Source organism: Dasypus novemcinctus, unplaced genomic scaffold, assembly GCF_030445035.2.
Source record: "Dasypus novemcinctus isolate mDasNov1 unplaced genomic scaffold, mDasNov1.1.hap2 scaffold_106, whole genome shotgun sequence".
Taxonomy (NCBI): domain Eukaryota; kingdom Metazoa; phylum Chordata; class Mammalia; order Cingulata; family Dasypodidae; genus Dasypus; species Dasypus novemcinctus.
Window position 1 is genome coordinate 2,109,689 of NW_026688145.1, and position 16,938 is coordinate 2,126,626.

Genomic DNA, 16,938 nt, shown 5'->3' on the forward strand with positions numbered 1-16,938 from the left:
TCCATCTCAGCCCTGGATGTGGACAGCCCCCTGCAGGTGATGAGTGAAGTACAGGCAGGCAGCAGGGGATAAGCAGAGTCAATGTCACAGGAAAAACCAATGCACCTTAAAGGTGAAAGTCAGAAGACCTAGAAGAACTCACGCAGACTACCCTAGGGAAGCTCTATTGCTTCCAGATGCTTTTTAGGAGAATGCTGGAAAGCGGACTTGGCTCAATGGTTAGATTGTCCGCCTACCACATGGGAGGTCCAAGATTCAAACGCAGGACCTCCTGACCCATGTGATGACCTGGCCCACACACAGTGCTGATGCACACAAGGAGTGCTGTGCCACATCGGAGTGTCCCCCACATAGGGGGAGTCCCACGTGCAAGAAGCGTGCCCTGTAAGGAGAGCACACGTAGTTTGCTGTTCTTCTTAATGATGACCACTCTATATGGTGTAAAATAATATATTATTGTAGTTTTGAGCTGCATTTTCCCTAATAGTTAGTGATATTGAGCACCTTTTCCTGTGTCTTTTGGCCATTACTATTTCCTCTTGGAAAAATGTCTATTCTAGTCTTTTGGCCTTTTTAAAATTGGGTCGTTAGCCATTTTGTCAAGTTGTGTGATCTCTTTATATAACATGGAAATCAACCCAAGTCAAATATGTGGTTTCTAAAGATAATTTCTCATTGAGTTGGCTGCCTTTTCACCTTAACAAAAAATTTTAAGCACAAAAGCGTTTAATTTCAACGGAATCCTATTTACCTACCTTTTCTTTCATTGCCTGTGCTTTGGGTGTAAGGTCCCAAGAACCACCACCTACCACAAGGTATTGAAGATGCTGACCTATTTTTGTTCTAGGAATTTTATTGCCCTTGGTTTTCTAATTAGGTCTTTGATTCATTTTGAGTTCATTTTTGAGTAAGGTGTAGGATAGGGATCCTTTTTCTTTCTTTTAGCTAAGGATATCTGGTTTTTCCAGGGCTATTTGTTGAATAGGCTGTACTGACCTAGTCAATTGGATTTGACAGCCTTGTGAAAAATCCCTTAATCATAGATTTGAGGGTCTTGTTTTGAACACTTGATTTGATTTCATTTGGGCAATCTGTCTATCTTTATTCAAGTACCAAGCTATTTTTACCTCTGTACCTAGATAATATCTTTTAAAGCTGGAAGTGAGAGTCTTCCATCTTTATTCTTCTTTTAAAGATATTTTTGGCTATTTGGGACCCTTATTCTTTTGGAAATATTTGAAAATTGGCTTTTCCAAATCCACAAAAATGACTGTTGGAATTTTTATTGGGATTGTGTTAAAACTTTAGTTCAGGTTGCATAGAATTGACATCTTTATGATATTTAGTCTTCCAACTTATGCATCCAGAATGTTCTTCCATTTATTTATATCATCTTTCTTTCTTTTAGCTATGTTTTATGGTTTTCTAGTATAGGTAATTTATAGTCTTGGTTAAATTTATTCCTAAATATTTGAATATTTTAGTTGCTATTGTACATGAAATTTTTTCTCTGACTTCCTCCTCAGATTTATCATTAATGATGTATATAAACACTATTGATTTTTGTGAATTAGCCTTGTATCCAGCCACTTAGGTGAAATTGTCTATTAGTTCTAGTAGTGTAGTTGTGGATTTTTTTGGAATTTACTAGTTATATAATTATATCCTCAGTCAATAGTGAAAGTTTTACATCTTCCTTTCCTATTTGGGTGTCTTTTATTTTATTTTCTTGCCTAATTGCTCTAGCTAGAACTTGTAGCACAACATTGAATAACAGTGGACAGAATGGACACCCTTCTCTTATTCCTAATCCTAGCAGGAAAGTTTTAGTTATTCATATATGTTCTTTTTTTTTTTTAAGATTTATTTATTTCTCTCCCCTTCTCCCCCACCCTGGTTGTCTGTTCTCTGTGTCTATTTGCTGCTTTTTATTTGTCCACTTCTGTTGTTATCAGCAGCATGGGAATCTGTGTTTCTTTTTTCTGTGTCATCTGGTTGTGTCATTTCTCCATATGGGCAGCGCCATTCTTAGGTGGGTTGCACTTTCTTTCATGCTGGGTGATTCTCCTTAGAGGTGCACTCCTTGCGCATGGGGCTCCCCTACATGGGGGACACCACTGTGTGGCATGGCACTCCTTGCATTCATCAGCACTGTGCATGGGCCAGCTCCAGACAGGTCAAGGAGGCCCGGGGTTTGAACCGTGGATCTCCCATGTGGTAGACAGATGCCCTAACCACTGGGCCAAGTCCGCTCCCTATTGTTCTTTATTGTATTAAGAATGTTTCCTATTCCTATCTTTTGGAAGGTTTTTTATCAGGAAATGATGTCATATTTTGTCAAATACCCTACTTTGCATGTTTTGAGATGATCACATGTTGTCCCAAAGCAAATCTTTTCTCCATTTTGTTCTCCCAGAACAATGTGTAAACACATGATACAACCAGATACTATTTTTACTTAGCTTTGTGTGTTCTGTTTATATTACTGATAATCCTATTGAGAACCGAGACTGTGGCTTGGTTTTGAATATGAAATACAATTAATATTCAGCAAAAAGTAGATAGCAAACAATTTCAATTTAGTTTAATAATATGAAGTCAATCTGGGTTCTTTCATTTTTTCACCATCCTTGTCTGCTTTTTTATTATTATCATTATTGAAATAATGAAAATGCTTTAATAATGATTGAAGTGATGAACACATATGACTATAGCAAATACCATTGATTGTACACTTTGCAAATGTTGCATGCTTCATTAATATGTATCAATATAATTGATTTTAAAAAATTAAATTGGTAGAATGTTATTAGGAGAATGAAAATGTAGAAAAAGAACCAAGTGTAATTATTTTTTAAATATTGGCCATTGTGATGGTTAATTACATGTATCAGTTTTCCAGGGTTATGTTTTCCAAGTGTTAGTTCAAGCAAGCACTAGCCTGATGGTTACTGTGAGGGTATTTCATAAATGGATTTGCATCTATAATAAATCAATTCTATCTTTGACTTATTCCATCTACAGCTAATAAAGGAGATTGTCTTCATCAATGTAAGGAGCCTCCTTATCCAGTCAGTTGGAAGTTTTAAAAAGCAAACAGGATTTCAGGAGTCAGAAAGAATTTGTGCCTCTACTACAGTTTCCACTGGGGTATTCACACTCAGAGTGATCAGAGCTATGAGCTTGCAGCCTGCCACACAGAGTTCAGGCTTGCTTGACCCACCTTCTGATGAGCCAATTCATGTAATAAATCTCTCTCTCTCTCTCTCTCTCTCTCTCTCTCTCTCTCTGTATATATATACATATATACATATACATGTATATATATATATATATATATATATATATATATATAAAAAATTTTGTTTTTATTTCTTTGGAGAAATATAATGAATATATCCTTTAAATGGCAAAAGAATGAGAAAATGGTATAATAAGCAGTCTAGTGGAAACACCTTTCAGGACATTGAAATTAGGAAATATTTCCTAGATCAAGATAAGAGAATGATACATGTGAAGATGGGATGTTAGGGAGGTAATGAAAGGGAAACTCATCACTATAGAGGACCAAGTTGAAGGCAATTATGTAATAGTAATCATACACAAACTCACACACACAGCCACACATATGTTTATTCCTCTCCTGAGGCCCAGGTAAATCAAAAAGGTACATATGAATAAAGAGTAAGTGAAAAATATGACACCATCTTTAGAATTTCCCCTAAAGTTCTTGTTGACGTTTCAGAAAATGTCATTCACTCAAGGAGGTTGGATTTGACACTTCCAGGTTCCTGTGTTCCCACTGGTAAGGCTGTTTTTCATCTTGAAGCGCAGGTTCCAAGAGCTCACCTAGACTCTAGCCTTGGAGAAATCTTCTGTCTTCACTCCACAGCTCATCTTTTACTCCAATGGAAAATTATGCTCTATTTACAGGACTGATCTACCTGCATATAGATTGTGAGTTCTGTGCTGAGAGTACTGCATGATCTTCAAGTCCAGGACTGGTACCAAGGGAAAAAAAGCTGAATATGTAGAGTTTGGTCCAGGGAGGAGAATTTTAAGCATCAAAACATTGACAATTCTTCCTCAGTGAAGAAAGTATATCTGGTCCTGTTCTAAAGACAGTAAAGTCATCTGGTTGATGATTTCCACGTCCAAGTTCAAAGACAGAGTACAAAACCATCAATGACTTAGTAAGGTAGAAGTTAAATTATTATAAAATTAATCCCAATAAACATGAGTTTCACCATAAAAGGTTATATGGAAAAAGATATACTCATTATTTTAATAAAAATCTTAGAGTAGAAGTGTAACTTAGAGTTTAATTCATTGATTCACTCACTAAAAATATTAATTGACTTCCCAACACAATTCTGTGTATTGAAGATTGAGTAGCAAGGACAACTTTTAAATTTGACAAACTATATGTATGTTAATAAATAAAAAAATTTTCCTTCATGTCGTGGTCAGGGCCATGAAAGAATTGGCAAGTTATGGAGTGGAATATAGGGAAGATGTTCTGGATATTTGTTGATAAATATGTAAGAAATGTAGAGATAATCACCCATAGAGAACAAATGAGTGATGCTTTCCAGCATCACATATTTGAACAGCTCTTCGATCTGCCAGGAAGGCCCACCCTTCATGGATGAGGTCTGGAGCTATGTTATCAAAGATCACTGATCCCAAAAACATAGTGGGCATTATAGATAATCCAGGACCATCCTTAACCATGTCCAAAGGATGATGATCAGGATGACAGCACTGGGAATGCAATGCTGTATTTATAGAAAACTCCAATTGTGCTTGTTGTTCCAGGCAAATGTTGTCTGGGCTGATCCAGAATATGCCTTCCCCACATATGCTCAGAACACACTCTGTAAATGCTTTAACTTCATTCTTATAGAATAACACATGAGGTATTGTGTGAAATATCCTAGCCACTCCCTGAATAACCCGCTAATTTCCAGTGTAACTTCCAATAAACTGGTGACTTCCATCTGTTGATAATAAAAGATTTACTTGAGAATCCATATCTCTAACACTCCACAACACAGTTTTGAGTAACTACAGAGGTTCATCAGAAGACAAGCAATGTACATGACATGTAACTCTTTAGGACTCCATAGGAAATTATTAGTATATAACATCCTCAAGTTCCTCATTTGCAAAATAGTTTTCCATTTTGTTAGGAATGTTGTTGATAGAAATGTTGCAAGTTCCAATGAACTAATGGTTATAATTCTTCCTATCTAATATGCACTTATTAAATACTGGTGATCAGCTTTTATTTATTAAAACAAAAAGATTATGGGGCCAATATCTAGCATTCTTCAGAATGAACAGTTTTCCTAGAGAACTTGGGGTCAGCAGGTATTATTGCCTCTCTCATGTCTACACAACTGGTACCTTTTTGAAGTGTCAGGTCAAAGAGTTCAGAAACACAAGCCAGGCGCTCTTCAGACTGCTGCACTGAAAGACATTCCTAGCTGGTTTGGCATGATGTCTCCCATTTTCAATTTCTTTGGGAATACAAGCTCCTATTAGCATTGCATTTCTGGTATTTTCATCCCATCTCTCTGCTTAAGGGTAATTTTCAGATTCTTGATTTTTTCTTGTCACACCAGTCCTTCAAACTGAAACAGAGATCTCAAACATTACTCCAATTTTTGGCTCCTTCTCCTCAAAGCCTATCTAAACGTGAAGAAATAGTACTTCCTTTCCAGTGAATTTGAAAAACCATTGATAACAGAGTAAAAATTCATGACTTTGCTCAAGGGAGGTATGAAATAATAAAATTTTTAAAAATTTGCATATGTATAAATATACTCTATTTAAGTTTTAATATGTTTAAAATTGAGGAAAATAAATAAATAATATATATGTACCTCTTACCTCTTAATAAAAAGATAAATAATCTAATTACAGATGGACAAAGAAAGTACTTCAATAGACATTTCTTCAAGGAATACATGCAGTTGGACAACAACCCCTTAAAAGATACTGAATATCTTTACTCATTAGGAATATGCATATCAAAACTACATTGAGACAGCACCTCACACCCACTAGAATGATTATAATTTTTTTTTGAAAATCTAATATAACTGTTGGTTAAGTTGTGCCAAAATTAGAATCCCCATACATCATAGATGGGCATGTATAATGGTGCAAGCCCTGTGGAAAATATTTGGAGAGTTCCTCAGTAAGTTATATTCAGAGTTATCACGTGATCCAGCAATCTTACTCCTTAATTTATACCAGCCACAATTGAAAACAAACATTCAAATTGTTGTACACAAATATTCATAGCAATACTATTAATAATTACAAACAATAGAGAGCAACCCAAATTTCTATCCTTGAATGAATGCATAACTGAAATACCTAATATCCAGATATTGGAATACTTTTCAGCCATGAAAAGGAATGAAGTTAGCGCACAAGCTATAATAACCTCGACAAATCTCAAAAACGTGATAAGTGAAAGAAGCCAGATTAAAAGGTCACCTTTTAAAAAGATTCTTTTGGGAAGTGGCTGTGGCTCAATAAGTTGGGCTCCCATCTACCATATGAGAGGCACTGGGTTCGCATCCCAGGGCCTCCTTGTGAAGGCAGGCTCACTTGCCCGCATGCTGTGGATAGCCACTGGCCTGGGCACTGCAGAGAAATCACTCAGCAAGGTGACTCAATAAAAATGGAGACAAGCAGAAACACAGAAGAGCACACAGCAAATGAACAAAGAGAGCAAAATCACAAGCAATCTGCAAGGGGTGGGATAAATAAAAATAAATACAGATACAGAAGAATGCACAGTAAATGGACACTGACAGCAGACAGCAAGTTAAAAAGCCACAAGAGGGGGGGTGAATAAAAAAAAAGATTCTGTTTATTTGGAATATCTGAGTAGGTAAATCCATAGAGACAGGAAGATGTCTAGTGATTGGTAAGTGTTGAAGGGAGCAGAGAACGGGGAGTGACATCTATTGAGAACACGAGCTTTCCTTTGAAGTGATGAAAATGCTCTGGAACTAGATCAAGCTTGTTAAAAGAAAGGTGCTCCTGTGAGAGAACAAACGGTCACCTGATTGTGGAGGGGAAAAGAATTTTTGATTGTGGAGGAGAAAAGAATGAAGGATCTTGCAAGAACGCTGACCTGGATATCATGGCTAGGGGGGCAAACAGCAAGAAACTTAACACACAGGCCCCTCCCCTGTGCCCCACTGATTGGGTTCTTCAGGGTTACAGCCTAGGGAGAGGTCTAACTAACTTAGGCATTTCCACTAGGTCCCCGCTCCAGTCCCTGCATTCCAGTGGGCAGGACAGCTGCGTGCTTTCACTGCTGACGCCTCTTTTAAATTTGGCTCGATTTTCACTTTGGCCCCGCCCTCACTTCTCACCATTGGCCCCCTCACCTTGACTCATAGTGGAAACAATTAAAAACAACAGCTGGGGGGTACTGGGTTCCTGGCCTGGCGGGGGGAGTGGGGCTCTGTCCTGGTCCCTAGGGGAGAAGCGGCAGTCCCCCAGGTGAAACGGCAAGGACCAGGAAGGAATGAGGGTCCAACAGTGAGCCCCTGATACTAATGACTATGCTTGTGAGCCTATACACCTGAAATAAGAACAAGGCCTAGAGCAGCACTGTGCCTAAGAGTCCCCTCCTGACAGCCTCCGTGTTACTCAAATGTGGCCAGTCTCGAAGCCAAACTCAGCATGTAAATTCATTGCCTTCCCCCCAGCGTGGGACATGACGCCCAGGGATGAACCTCCCTGGTGCCGAGGAATCAATACCAAGTACCAGCTGATGACGTAACTAGAAAATGACCTTGAATAAAAAAGGTTCAACTCTTACCAGCAGAATATCTCTGTCTACATTTAATAACAGCAGTTAAAAATGCTTTTTGACCTAAATCAAGGGGGAAATGGAGAGGAAAAATGAGTTTATATGGCTATGAGTCTCTAAAAAAGAGTCTGGAGGTTGTCAGAAGGATTGCCCTTATGCACACCTGAGCAGAGTCTCAGAGACAGAAAAAGTAGATACAACCCCAGGTATTGGTTCTTTTGAGGCCTAAAGAGACCCACAGGTTCTATGGTCATGGCAGATGGGGTTCACTGCCATGTCAGTTGGCCCTTCTTTGGAGCTGGTGTTTCTGAGTGATGGAGCTGGACTCAGATGGGATCTCTTTTCACAAGCCTTTCCTGCTACTTTACTGGAATTGTAGTTGGTGCTGGGGTTTAAAATATATCTAGGGGATTTGAATTTCTGGACTGACAATGTGATAGCCAGGCCCTGAGCCTCAACAAACTTCAGCTCCTACACTCTGACTTATAGGACTTACCCCACTCAGCTAACATGGAGTTGAAGAATGTCAACCACCACACCATGGAGCCTAGAGTGCCTACAACTGAAAGCAGGAGGATTGCATCCAGTATCCATGTGGAATCTAAGCCCCCTCTTGACATAGATGTGGAATGGACACAACCAAGCCAAGGTCCACAGGAAGGAGCAATACAGTAAGGATTAGAGTGGACTTAATGATATCCTATTCATGAACTACTGTAGTTAATAATCAAGAAAATGTAGCATTGGTGTGGAAAAGGTGGTCATGGTGGCTGCTGGGTGTGGGGAATGGGAGGAAGAGATGAGATGTGCAGGCATTTTTGGGACTTGGAGTTGTTCTGGGTGGTGCTGCAGGGACAATTGCTGGACATTGTATGTCCTCCCACGGCCCACTGGATGGAACGTGGGAGAGTGTGGGCTATGGTGTTGGCCACAGGTCATGGGGTGTAGCGATGCCCAGAGATGTACTCACCAGATGCAATGGATGTGTCATGATGATGGGGGAGAGTGTTACTGTGGGGGGAGTGATGGGGTGGGGGTGGTTGGGGGTGAATGGGGACCTCATATTTTTTGAATGTAATATTTTTAAAAAAATGAATAAATTTAGTAGAATTTGGAAAAAATAAACATATCTAACAGTTAAAAAAAAGAATCTATCAATCATAGTAGGAAAAATTACTGAATCTACTTCTAGTGCTATTGCTTCACATAAAGTCACTAGATTAATTAGTTAAACTTATTTTGTACAATGGCATTGCTTTACTTAATTGCTTATTAGTTAATCAAGGAGACATTTTTTGCCATTGCTAGCACCACCTGTGGCAGTTTGAGGTTGTTTTATGATTCCCGAAAGAAAAAGATTATGTTTTAACAGTCCATTCCTGTTGGTATGATGCCCTTTTGATTGGGTTACAGAGTCTGGAAACAGCAGATTTTATGTCTGGAATGACATAAAAATGCTGATCAAGGAAAAATTTACACCATCATGACCATTTATGAGCCCAAAATGGAAACAACCTGCAAGTACTACTCCAAGACCTTAGGCAGTAACTAAAAGTGGTGTTCAATACATTAAATTCTTTTTTTTTTTTTTGGTCTTTCAAAAAAAGAAACGACCATGTGGGTCTAAGCCCCCTCTTGATATAGATGTGGAATGGACATTACCATCCCAGGGTCCACAGGATGGAGGAATAAAATATGGAATAGAGTGAGCTAACGGGTATTCTACTATAGAACTATTGTGACTAGTAATAGAAGAAACTGTAACATTGATTTGGAGAAAGTGGCCACAGTAGTTGCTGAGGGCAGGGAGAGGGAAGAACAGATGTGATGTGGGGGCATTATGGGGACTTGGAGTTGTCCTAAATGATATTGCAAGGTCAGATGCTGGACATTATATATCCTGCCATAACCCACTGAATGTACTGGGGAAGCGTGTAAAGTAAAATGTAAACTATAGTACATGCAGTGAAGCAGTGCTCTAAAACATATTCACCAAATGCAATGAATGTGCCATAATGATGAAAGAGGTTGTTGAAGTGGGAGGAGTGGGGGGTGTGGGGTATGTGGGAACCTTTTAAATTTTTTAATTTAACATTTTTTGTGATCATGTATTTTCAAATGGATACAATTTAAAAATTACTGTGGAATGACAAAAAAAAAAAAAAGATAGGAATCATTTCCAAGAATCTGTAAAATAATCCCTATACACATTAATCAATAACCACCTCCCAACATTTTCACTCTCATTCTTATTTTCTATCTGCATGCATTCATTTTGCTACATCTAGAAATTCATAAAAATGAAATAAATTGGAATTTACATTTTGGTGCCTGCATTGTTTGCTCAAAATAACTGTTTTGAGATTCGTTTTTGTTTGGTGGATCAATAGTTACCTGTTTCTTTGTTTTTTATCATTGAATCCATTGAAATTGAATGACTGTTACAAAATTCTTGTTTCGTTTGGTGTGGATATTTGGACCCTTCAAGTTTAGCATATTATGACCTAAAGGTATTACAGGTATCCTTCATATAAGGATACATTTTCATTTTTTCTGGATGATAGAAAAGGAAAGCTTACTCCCAAAAGATCCTTCACATCCCACTAATTGTTGCATCAGCTGCATTTGGCACAGTTGGTTCCTCTGAACTTCTTCAAGTGCTCCCCTCACTTATTTCTGTTTCACCACATTCTCCTTTTTCTTTTTATCATCTCTAGTCTTTCCATGTCTGTCTCCTCTGCTGGTTTGTGTTTTCTTCCAAGAATTCCTCAGCTTTAGTTTTGTTTTCCCCCAGGGCTCCATACTTGGACCTGTTTCCTTCTTCAGAAATCAATTCCTTCTTCAGAAATCAATGTGATCTTGGCTTTAAGTTCCATCTGTCCTGGCATGAGTACTAACCCTATTTATCTAACCCAATTTTCCACACAGTCCAGATTTACAGAGTTGTATCCAGGTCACCCCAATTCTGTGTGTAATGTGCCAACGCCAAACTTTAGACTCCTTCTCCAAACTCCTCTTTCTTGGTCTCTCCCTTTTCCATTGTCAGCATTTCCCTCCTGATATGTATTCAGGCCAAAGTTTGTGGCCTTTTTTTACTTCTCCCTCTCCTTGTTACTTCCACCCTTCACTTCCTGTGTTCATCTGGCCCCTTCTACTTTGCCTCGTCTCTCTCTCTTGTTAGAGCCTGCTTCATTGCTGACAGGATGACCATGGTTGCCTCCTACATATCCTCCTTCTTGTGCCTCAGCCTTTCAGTTCCTTAAGTTCATGAAAAAGAAGTGTATTTTTCTCTTTGCCATGTTTTATATAGATGCCTTAAGGACAAGTTGCATTAAGTAAAATATATTATTCATGATAATGAAGTAGTCTCTCTACCTTGTTAGTAATTTTTCTTCTATTCCATCCCTTGCTGAGAGAGTCATCCGAGAATCTACTATTGGGATGTGGGTTTGGCTCTCACATGTTGTAATACTGTCAGTTTGCAAAAGTTTGCAAATAGGTGCACTTCAATTTTAATTTGCTATTTTTTTCTTGGAATTTTTACCTTGTAATGATATGATAAGACCCTAAAATTCTCGTACATTTTCCTTAATGATTGTGTATTCGCTGTTGCCATACTGACACAACATTTATTTATTTTTGTGTTTATCTACGATTATATAAAATCCATATTTTACTGCCAAACATGCTGTTTATCTTTGTTTTTTTCAGAAGGTACCTGGGATTGAACATGGGAAGCAGGCGCTCAACAACTTGCATTACATCTGCTCCCCCTTAGATGGGTTTTGTTTTCTTATATATAGAATTATTTTTTTCATTTATTTCTCTCCCCTTCCTGTCCTCCCACCCTAAACCAAGCTGGAGAAAAGAAATAGTAAATATCAGAGCAGAAATAAATGAAATCAAGAACAAAATAACCATAGGGAATAGGAAGCAGCTGTGGCTCAATCAGTTGCGCTCCCATCTACCATATGAGAGGCCCTGGGTTCACATCCTGGGACCTCCTTTGAAGGCAGGCTCATCCATACACTGTGGTGAGCTGCCGGCTCAGGCACTGCAGAGTGCTGCCCAGCCTGCAAGCACCATGGAGTGTGGCTGCCCACAAGTGCTACAGAGACTTGACTCAGCAAGTTGACACAACAAAAAAGGGAGATAAGCAAAAAAAAACCCAAAAACACAGAAGAGCCTGCATTGAGTGGACACAGATACCAGAATACAAGCAAGGCACAAAGTGGGGGGGAGAGGGGAGAGAGGAAATAAATAAAAAGTAAATACAGACACAGTGAATGGACACAGAGAACAAACAGCAAGCAACCTGCAATGGGGGAAGGGGGGAATATGGAATGAATGAATGAATGAAAATAAATAAATAAATAAATAAATAAATAAATAAATAAATGCAATAGGGAGAATCAACAAAATGAAAAATGAAAAGTTAGTTCTTTGAGAAGTTCAACAAATTTGTCAAATCCTTAGGGAGAGTACTTGCAGTCACCCCTCGGGCTGAAGTGTGGTTTGCTGGCCTGGCGGGGGAGCGGCTGCGGTAGGCCAAGCCGCTGCCCCCATAATAGGGTGGCTGGTCAGACTCACCGCCACCCCTGAAGGAAGCTCGGCATGGGCACAGAGTGCCCTCGGGTCTCCCCTTCTCGGCAGCGATGCTTCCGCGGCCGCCCCTCCTCCTGGATGGCGCCACACGATGCCTTGTAGGGCGGCACCCTTCTTCTTCTTTCTCCCTGCGCAGGCGCAGGGCGGAAAATTCCAGTCTGCCCTTTTCCCCTCCCCCGACAGCAGCAACAGCCAGGCGTGGGCGTAAAAATCCAGTCTGCCCTTTTCCCTCCCCCCAACAGCAGCAACAGCCAGGCGTGGGCAGAAAAATCCAGTCTGCCCTTTTCCCCTCCCCCGACAGCAGCAACAGCCAGGCGTGGGTGGGAAACTCAAGTCTGCCCTCCACCCCAGCAACAGCAGCCACCAATCCCTAAACCCTGCCCCTTCCCCCAGCAATAGTGACAGCCAATCCCTAACCACCACCCCTCCCCCGTTCAGCACCGCCCACTGACCTTTCGCCGGCAACCAATCAGAACAGGGCGTGGCTTCGACCAATCAGCCTTCCCCAGCCCCTATAAAACTGTTGCCTCTCCCTCAGTAAAGTGGACTTGAGTGTTTACCTTGTCTCTGCGGTAGTTCTTCTGCCGTGCGCCCTCCAGTCCTGAGAGCCCCCGACAAGGGCCTGGCCTCCCTTGTCCCCAGTTCATCGCCTGCTTCTCCGGGCGACCCCTTCGTCGCCGGCTTTGCCGGGCAACCCCGTCAGCCGAACCGCGCAACCCCTTGTGAGACCGATCCCTCGTCTGCTGCCGGACCGACCCCTCGTCCCAAGTGGGACCGACCCCTCGTCCCAAGCGGGACTGACCCCTCGTCCAGAGCTGGACCAACCCCTCATCCGCAGCCAGACCCCACCTCTACCGACCGAGCAAGCCGCCGCAGTTGGCGTCCAACGTGGGACAAGGCAACTCCACCACAGCCTCACTCCATAACCTGGCGGCCCCCCCTCCTCCACTCTTCTCACCGTGGGACTTCTCTCATGCAACATTGCTGCTACCTGAGCCTTGGCTACCTCATACGATCCACGGCGGTCTGGGAGAATCGCTGGATGGCTTTCTCCTTCCATGTCGGGGGCTTATACCGACCCGCTATGATTAAGAGGCGCCAATAAAACTCTCAGGAGCGCGTGCCTGAGCACCTCCACCCCTGCCTTCACCTCTGCCTCCTCCCCTCTGCGCTTGTTCCCCTTTGCCTTGCTCCACTGCTCGTCGTCCCGCCCTCCCCTTGTCGGGGCCTTCTCTTGGCCCGCGACCACCGTCGGAACCCCATCGGCTCCGACCCCTCGTCTCACCGCGCACCTTGGCTCCCATCGCTGTGCTCTCAAGGTAAGGGCCCCTTTTCTTATCGGCTCCAAAAGGCCATTAGCAATGGGTAACATCCTATCTGCTAAGCAAGCCCCACAAGTTCGGGCCCTTGCCGGTCTCCTAGACACTCACCGGTGTAAGATCTCTTTCAAACAGCTTCAAGTATATTGGGACCTTCTTCTCCCCTTTAATCCGTGGCTTACCACGTGTCAGCTTTGGGACCCGGACACCTATACTCGCCTTATAGATAGGGTCACTTTTGCTGTGGAGCAGGAAGGTAAAAGATTCCCTCCTGGCTTATTACAGGCAACATGAAGTCCAGAAGAAATCTTGAAGGGTATAATCTATGATATGCTATATAAAAAAGGATTTAAAAGCAGCTATACCAAGAAAGTAAGAATTATGAGTCAACTGTAAATAAATTATATATTTCTGTTACTGTGTTGTAATTGTTCTGTGTTTGTCTGTCTGTTCATTCAATGTCAACGTATATTGTGATACCTCCGGATGGTAAATATAAATTACTAGAAATCTTTAAAAGAGCTCTATTCAAATGGCCAAAAATTAAATAAGCGCTTATATTAATACTTAAGTTTATTATATTAATACATAAGTTTAAATGTTAATAAGATATCTACAATTTAAAAAAAAATTGTAAGTCTTAATTAACAAAATTAACTGTACGTCTTCATAAAAAGTTGTTCTTGCCTAGATTAAAATGAATAACTTATTTTTCTTCACAGGATAATATAAAGAATGTAAAACTTATATGAATATTAAAAAGGTTAAAAGTTTGTAAAAATGCTAACGGAAATGTAATAAGTTTTGCAAAAAGACGTATTTTGTCCTAAAGTAGGATGGCTAATTTTTCATAAACTCTTGAAATTTAATTTGCATGCGGCAAGTGTAAAAGGTATTGTGATAACTTTACATAAGGGAATGTGTTCTGTAAACATAAAATTTATCTTCAATAGTCTATATGGTTATAAATAATAATAAAAGGTTTAATAAAGCATTGTTTATATTAAGGTATTAAATGGCTAATTCCAAAAGGTCATTCTTAAATATATATATATAAAACTGAATTGATGATAATAATAATAAAAGGTAATTTTATAACAGGAAAGATTAACAGCAACCAAGCTCCCCTGCCAACTTGCTTTTAGGAAACAGTTTCTAATATTGCATGCTACTAAGTATTTAAAGAAAAGTTATTCTTAAGGAAACAGAAGATGATTTTGCCTTTGCAGCCATTGTCTATTTAGCAACACCCCTCGCTATCGGCCTAGCCACTGTTGCGCTGGATAATTGGAACCTTAAACAAAGACTCCTCCTCACTGTCATCTTCCTATCTATCGTTACTATATTTACTGCCCTCATTCTCCTTCGTTTATAAAGCAGTCTCCTACAAACCACAAAGCTTCTGTCTTAAACATACCATTCTCAACCCTATCCTCTAAATGATCTTCTCACTTCCCCCACAGCCTTTAATACTTTATTTCTTCCTCATAACCTTTGCTTTCTTGATAATATTTTCCACCATCTGTCTAGCCGCTACCGCCCCAGAAGATTGGAACCTCGGCCAACGAATTCTACTCTCCATCGCCTTTCTGTTTATTATCCTCTTTTATGCTTTACTCCTTATCTTCCTCCCATAATGACTTCACCAAGCCTCCTCTTGTCCAAAACCGTCACCCTTCTTTTCATCACACTCCCCATTGCACTCACCAACCCCAGCCATCTGCCTTTTAATTGGACAGTAAGCCTCTGGCAGGAAAAAGTAATCCTCTCCTACAATGTCTTCGCTGCCAAGGAGAGATCAACTACCTGCAACGCGCTGTCATCCTGGACTTTTAACAACAGATGGATCTTATAGCCGCCGAGATCAACAAGAATTGGACATTGGCCACCCTTGCTTGCAACGGCAAGATACCGCCCCCTAAATTGTACATTTATATCCCCATCATACTCACCTCCCTCTTCAGCCCTGCTTCCCTCATTGCTTACTGCCTCTTGGGCCTCAGCTACTTGTTGCTGCTGCCATCCTGGTCCTTATTTGAAAAGAAGGGGGAAATGTGGTCACCCCTCGGGCTGAAGTGTGGTTTGCTGGCCTGGCGGGGGAGCGGCTGCGGTAGGCCAAGCCGCTGCCCCCATAATAGGGTGGCTGGTCTGACTCACCGCCATCCCTGAAGGAAGCTCGGCATGGGCGCAGAGTGCCCTTGGGTCTCCCCTTCTCGGCAGCCATGTTTCCGCGGCCGCCCCTCCTCCTGGATGGCGCCACACGATGCCTTGTAGGGCGGCACCCTTCTTCTTCTTTCTCCCTGCGCAGGCACAGGGCGGAAAATTCCAGTCTGCCCTTTTCCCCTCCCCCGACAGCAGCAACAGCCAGGCGTGGGCGTAAAAATCCAGTCTGCCCTTTTCCCTCCCCCCAACAGCAGCAACAGCCAGGCGTGGGCGGAAAAATCCAGTCTGCCCTTTTCCCCTCCCCCGACAGCAGCAACAGCCAGGCGTGGGCGGGAAACTCAAGTCTGCCCTCCACCCCAGCAACAGCAGCCACCAATCCCTAAACCCTGCCCCTTCCCCCAGCAATAGCAACAGCCAATCCCTAACCACCACCCCTCCCCCGTCCAGCACTGCCCACTGACCTTTCGCCGGCAACCAATCAGAACAGGGCGTGGCTTCGACCAATCAGCCTTCCCCAGCCCCTATAAAACTGTTGCCTCTCCCTCAGTAAAGTGGACTTGCGTGTTTACCTTGTCTCTGCGGTAGTTCTTCTGCCGTGCGCCCTCCAGTCCTGAGAGCCCCCGACAAGGGCCTGGCCTCCCTTGTCCCCAGTTTGTCGCCTGCTTCTCCGGGCGACCCCTTCATCGCCGGCTTCGCCGGGCGACCCCATCAGCCGAACCGCGCAACCCCTTGTGAGACCGATCCCTCGTCTGCTGCCGGACCGACCCCTCGTCCCAAGTGGGACCGACCTCTCATCCCAAGCGGGACTGACCCCTCGTCCAGAGCTGGACCAACCCCTCGTCCGCAGCCAGACCCCACCTCTACCGACCGAGCAAGCCGCCACAAGTACTAATCAAAAAAGATGCAAATATATGAAATCAGGAATGAGAAGGACACATTACCATGGACTCTGCAGAAATGAGAGATCAAAAAAGGATGCTATGAACTACTGTGTGCAAAAAACTAGAC